Here is a 6,932-nt window from a genome sequence, read left to right as displayed (position 1 = left end):
CAAGTTCAAAGTGGGAAACACCCCAAAGATGATAGAGAATGACCGAACCAAGATCCTGTGGGACTTCCCGATACAGATGGACCGAATGGTAATGGCGAATCAACCGAACATTGTGGTGGTGGACAAAAAGCAGAGGAAAGTCATTGTAGTTGACATAGCAATACCAAGTGACAGCAACATCAGGAAAAAGGAACACGAGAAATTAGAGATATACCAGGGGCTCAGAGAAGAGCTGGAGAAAACCTGGAAGGTCAAGGCATCAGTGGTGCCTATGGTCATTGGCGCACTCGGGGCAGTGACCCGCAAACTTGTGGAGTGGTTACTGCAGATCCCTGAAAATACATCAGACATCTCGGTCCAGAAGAGTGCAGTTCTAGGAAAAACAAAGATACTGAGCAGAACCCTCAAGCTCCTAGGCCTCTGGTAGAGGACCTGAGCTTGGAGGAAAAAGGTGTGGGGAGACCACCCGTGTTGGAGTGCGAAAGAATATATATATATATATATATATATATATATATATATATATATATATATATATATATATATATATATATTACAAAAAGTAATTTCAGTTGACAAATGTACATTGTACAAAAAAGAAGGTCCATTAGACAGAACAGCAGGGTGAGAGTTTAACACACTGGTTCAAAATAAAAGGTTTTATTTTAATTCTCCAGTGTATTTAGTTTTGGTCAGCCAAGTGTGAACCTCTTCTGATGGAGGGCTTCCATTCATACGCCAACCTTGGCCTTTAAAGGTCTAGATTCGCAGCTTGAGGGCAAGTTATTGACCTCTGCATCTTTGTGCCTCCACTAATCACACACACTTCAGAGTGTATTTGTGAAATTACACTTGTGAAAAAACGATCACAAACTAACCTCTAACCTTAACCTCCACCCACAACATCACAGTTCCAAATAGCTTCCAATGGACAATTGAATCCAAGTTCTCTAAATCAACAAAAGCAGTCATTTTGTGAAAAAGCTGCATTGCAATTCAATGACTGGCTGATATGATGGATGTTATACTCTCTCTTTGTGTGTCAATAGAAATATTTTGGACTTGCACATTCATAAATCTCTTGTTTTTCTTTAAAAATCTGTTTATGCAATGTAGTGTTATGTTGGTCAAAATTCTGTGTTGTACTTTAGAGTTTGTATATGATCATTTTCAGTGGTGGGATGATAAGGTTATTTTGTAAATAGGAGACCTAGGTCTTTTTCACACTTGTGCAGACTTTTATAAAAACAGATTTCATTCTTTATTTGCATATCTCATCCACAGGTAAAAAGATTTTTGGAATATTATGATATTTTTCAAAAAAGCACCTCCCAAAGATTTTTTTTTTACTATTAAATCCAGAGACTATTACCAACAATAACATAGACATTCAATTTGCATTTGCCTATTCTAATGATCTGCGTTAAAAACAATAATGGTTTAGCTGTTTGTTTGTTTTTTCTGTATCTGTACGCACTATTTTTAAACTTGCAGAACTGGAAAATTTTACAAGGGGGACAAGTGAGGCACAGTATGTAGGCAGGCAGGCAAAAATTGACCTCTCAATTAATTTTAGAATAAAAAAATCTTCTCCCATCTAAAGCCTCAGAGATTTAATCATTTGTTATGTTCATAAATGAGCACTTGGTTCTCTATCTGCAGGTTTACTAGTTGTTCCTAGAATTTCTAAAAGTAAAATGAGAAGCAGACCTTGTAGATATCAGGCTCTTCTCTTGTGAATTCAACTACCAGTTTAAGTCAGTGACATTGTGTCTACTTTTAAGGCAAGGCTTAAAACTTTCCTTTTTGAGGAATTTTATAGTTAGAATGTCTCAGGGTATTCTGAGCTACCTCTATAGTTATGCTGTTATACGCTTGGACTGCTGGAGGAGAGAGGGATCACTATTTATCATTCTGCTTCATTCTCTCTGTACTTTCTCACTCTGAAGAATTAGTTAGTTCAAGCTCTAATGTTATGCTCTCTCTGCTATTTCTCATAGTAGCTTCATCTGGTCTGTTCGTGTTTGGATGTGACGCCATCCTGGAGAGAAATATCAGCTGTGCTGGAGATTGCCTTTCACACTAAAAAGGAAATAAATAAAAAAGAATAGAAACTGAACTTTATTGTCCCACAATGGAGAAATTAATTCTCTGCATTTAACCCATCCCCTTTGGGGAGCAGTGGGCCGCCACTGTGCAGCGCCCAGGAGCAGTGTGGGGTTTAGGATTTTGCTCAGAGACCAAGAGGGCACCCTGAGTCTGCTCCCTGCACCCTGCTCTGACCACTAGGCCAACACTCCTCAACCACCCCCCCTAAGCCTGGTTCTGCTGGGGGTTTCTTTTTGTTAAAGGGAGTTTTCCTCTCCACTGGCGCTACATGCATTCTTGGTGTGAGGGATTACTGTTGAGTTGATTCAATCAGCTGGTTTTCCCTAAATAGAAAACTTTGAACCAATCTGACTATGATCTGGTTGAACTGTATCTGTAAAGTGCCTTGAGATGACATGTGATGTGAATTGGCGTTATATAAATGAACTGAATTGAATTAAAATGTACATTGGAAATGCCTTATATGTAGATTGAATGAACAAAACATAAAAAAAATACTCTAAGAAATAAATACAACTTTTATGTATAGGCTAAAATGAAAAAAAAAAAAACAGAAAGATTTGTAATAACTTAAATTAACATACCCAACAAATTCCAGCTATTACTTTTAAGAAAGCCATTGCCACGATTGTTGTGCGGGGCAGAGTGTCTCACAAAGTGAACCATATATAATATTTCTTTACTGGAATTTATCATAATACTAACTACATACCAGGTGGTCCAATTGGATAGACTGTATTCCCTGACTGTGCCTTTGTTTTTTCTTCCATCACTTTCCTAGACATTCTCACTTTTTCTCTCTTTGACTCAAAAAAAGCTTAATCTCTACTTATAGAAAAAAAAAAGTCCTTATCTTAACTAATTACTTCAGCTGTTGCACCTGTGGGTGGTATCCTCAGTGCTGAACTGTCATCACTATCCTCAGGCATGTTGTTTTAAACATTTAGACCTTGATCAAAAACTAAATTTGTTAGCACCTTCCTCAGCACGTCTTTATCTGGATCAATGCTGATAAAAATATTTATTTTACTTGAGAAAGAGGTGCAGTGTACGTGGGTCAGCTATAACTACCCTTTTTACGATGGGAACTTCTAGATGATTAAAGGCCTAATTAACATGTATGCAACTTTGAACCAAAGTATATGATCTGAAAGGGGCTAACAAAACTTAAAAACGAGAGCAAGAGGGAAGCAGGAGGTATATAGAGTACAGATTTTAAGGAAAAAGTCATATTTTGAGGTAAAACAGGAGAACTATTGGGGAAAAAGATAATCCCAGCTTGAACCTGAAGTTTAACCCTTGGCTGAAATTCTCCAAGTATAATAAAAAGGGTTTATTGGTTTTCTGGAACAATAAAATGAACTTAATAAAAATACAAAGACCATATGTCACAACAACCAAACCAGACTGTTTCAAAGAATGACTTATTGAGTTTAATGTGAAATGTTGATAATGAAAATAATCTAATATGGGGTGGTAACTGTACTATAAAGTTTCACTAATTTTCCTAAAGTAGCTGTTTGACATAAACTTTGAACAAGTTTGAGTCAGAGATGCCAATGCTCAACATGTATCACATTTAATTTTAGTTGTGCATGACCAATATTCAAAGTACACTTATCTAAATATCAAGAAAACTGAAGGCATTTCTGTTAAGTTTTTTTTTTTGTTTAGGTGCGCAGCTTTTTCTATTACAAATGTTTTTTATGTATTTTAGTGAACTCTTTTTTATAAAATATCTGGTTACTTTCGTGTCAAGTAAAGTTAAGTTAATCCGTATACTCATCTCTCTCTTTTTTATTAAATTCGCCATGACGCTCATGCAGCTCTTCCTTCCGGTTTCATGATCCCCATGCAATGTTGGACTTTGAGTTTGTGAGACTCACCTCACTCCAGCATGGACATTTTCCATAATACCTTCAGTTTTCTATTGACTCTTCATTGATTTTACTTCTCATGATTCTGCTGCCTCCTCTTTGTATTCGGGCCCTTTACACCAAAAATATTCATCTAAAAGCATTATATTCTGAATGAACACAAAAAAACTAAGTATTCCTTTCAAAGTTTGACAAACTATAAATTACGAAGAGGTTTGGAGATAAAGCTTGTAAATTTTTAGCGACCACTTGGTATAAAATATGCAAACATTTTCAAATCTAGTCAAATCTATTTACAGTTACAACAAATCAAAAAGCACACAGATTGCCCCGATGCTTTCAACATGTGGAAGACCACCGCCGTGCTTTGCTTGTGTTCCACGTCACTAAAGATATGGAAGATTAAAGGTATAGTCGAGGATGTTCTTTTTCCCGGTGGATCATCAAAATAAGTGGTCCTCCAAATTGTCAATCATTCTGTTGATATGTTTATGTAAGGCTGTCCTACGTTCTCCTCCCCATTTTCTCTTACCAGTGGTGAGTCTATCATAATGGAAAAACTGCAAAACTTCTTTAGGAAAGCAAGCTTGTGTGAGCGATGCAAACAGCAACTTTTAAACAGAGCGTCCATGAGGAGAAATGGGCTTGTGCATGTTCTCTTACGCGTTTATTAAGCATTCCCTCTCGGGAGCGGGTGCAGGGTTGTGCAAGTGATTTTTTTTGTAAGTGGAGAGGGCAGGTCTTTTCAAACATTTGCAAAAATCATCTGTTATACCTTTAAACTGTGCAATTTTGTCCCTCCTATTCATTCCCCTCCCTTACTTAAACTTTAAATACAGACTGAATGGGCTGAGTGGTCCTGTTCACCTGATCATTATCAATATATACCTATATGTGCTGTGGTGCATATGCATACCAGTATGGTGCCATGCAGTCTTGATCTTGAGCTGCTTGAGCAGGCGCACAGAGGATGTGAGGAATGGTAGAGCAAAGATGGTGTGTGTGTGTCTGGGGAGGGGGGGGCAATGAGGGAAGACCACAGCAAAGATCATCTATATTTTATAGACTCCTCAATTAGTGTCAACATTCATGGGTGGAATGTTGGGGAAGACCTTCCCTGTCTGCTCATTCCTGCTTATAGCTCTGATCCTTTGCATTACCCCCACATATACTGAATAGAATGTTTGATTTTAAATCACCTGCGGGGGTTTGAAATCATAATGAGGCAGAAACCATTGAGGATTTCTGAGAGCAGGTTCATGTGATGTTATTTCCTCAGTGTCACATTATAAATGGGAAAACATGTCTAATAAATGAGGATCCCATAGATTGCCCCATTTATGAAAGGCACATTTGTATTCATTTTATCAAGCGATTGTATTGTGGACCTGTAATAAAAAAGACAAATGTAATGACATATTAACTTTATTTAAATCTGTCCAATAAAGCTTTGCCTAAATAGATAAAAATTTATTAAATAGATTAGTTTAAGTAATATAAACCAAACTTTGGCGAACCACCATAACTTCTGTTAAAAAAAAACGGACTTCCAATGACTAAAATCAATGGAGGTCAGTGGGATTTAATACCCAGTCCTCACTACATATGCCAAGATGTGAATAGTTGTGTGGGGGGTCTGAGTGCATGTAAGACAGAGAGAGACAGAGAAAGAGAGATAAAATGGTTTATTTGAAAATCAAATATAGGGTTATGTTTTCATACAGGCAATTCTTATGTGACTTTGTTCATGAAATTAATGAAATCCATTTTAAATACATTTATTTTTTCAATGACTTTCTTTTGGCAAAAGAACCTAAAGTTGAAAAAATATATAGCACTGGAAAAAATCAAAATCTAGATAACTAATTTTTTCTTAAAATAAGTGCATGTGTTCTTGGATTAAGGAGGTAAACTTGGATTTATCACTTTACTTGGATTTTCACTTTATTTGGATTTAGTTTTTACATATGCATAGATATACGTACAGATATATATACAGAAGAGCTATATGTGTATATATTTGATCTCTTTTTATTCTTATTCTTATTTTTTATCTTTATTATTGTATAGTTGGATGTGTGTATATATCATATAAAACTGTAACTGGAGCGTGTTACAAAAGTAATTTCCCTCTGGGATTATTAAAGTATTTCTGATTCTGATAAAGTAGATATTTTGCCAATGGAACAAGTAAATTTACACTTAAAATAAGAAAACACAATTACATTGTCTTATTTTAAGTGCATATTATCTAATTATCTTATTTTAAGAGTTAAAACACTAATTCCATTAGAAAACTATCTCATTTACCTACTCAAATTAAGGGTAAATACACTTAATTTAAGATGTTTCTTTACTTATTTTTAGAACGTTTTTCCAGTAGCTCGATCATTAATACTGAAAGACTGATATCTAGCCCACTTCTTGTGTTGATCCTCTCTGCTAGATTTAATATTTGCATGTCACAACTACAATGAAAAAGCACTACAATTCTAAAACTAAATTTTACAGTGACTATACTACACCATAATGTGATGATATAATTACCTTTCAGGAAAATATTTAATCCTTCTGGATATCCAGATTATAAGGACATATTGGCATAAAGTTCAGCGGGCTTAGGCTGACATTGGTCCCACTGACCTCTTCTATAATGTTTTTTTCTGGTTAACTATTAACTATTAAGTCCTTTCTGTCAAATAGACAGAATATATATATAGACAGAATATATAGTCTTTCCTATATCAACAGCAAATAAACATCAGCAGGTTTAATACATGATGTTGGTCTGAAGACAAAGAAAGTAATTGAAGTAAGAAAGTTGATTAATAGGCATTCAATTTTTATCTTTGAAAAAATATCCTGAAACAATATAGTTCTGGCTTTCTGATAAAGGCTAAAACAACCTCAAATTTCAACGAATCTTTTGAAAATCATGATGAAAAT

This window comes from Cyprinodon variegatus, unplaced genomic scaffold, assembly GCF_000732505.1.
Source record: "Cyprinodon variegatus isolate N-32 unplaced genomic scaffold, C_variegatus-1.0 Scaffold6, whole genome shotgun sequence".
Lineage (NCBI taxonomy): Eukaryota > Metazoa > Chordata > Actinopteri > Cyprinodontiformes > Cyprinodontidae > Cyprinodon > Cyprinodon variegatus.
The sequence above is the reverse complement of the archived record's forward strand: the minus strand, read 5'-3'. Positions refer to the sequence as shown.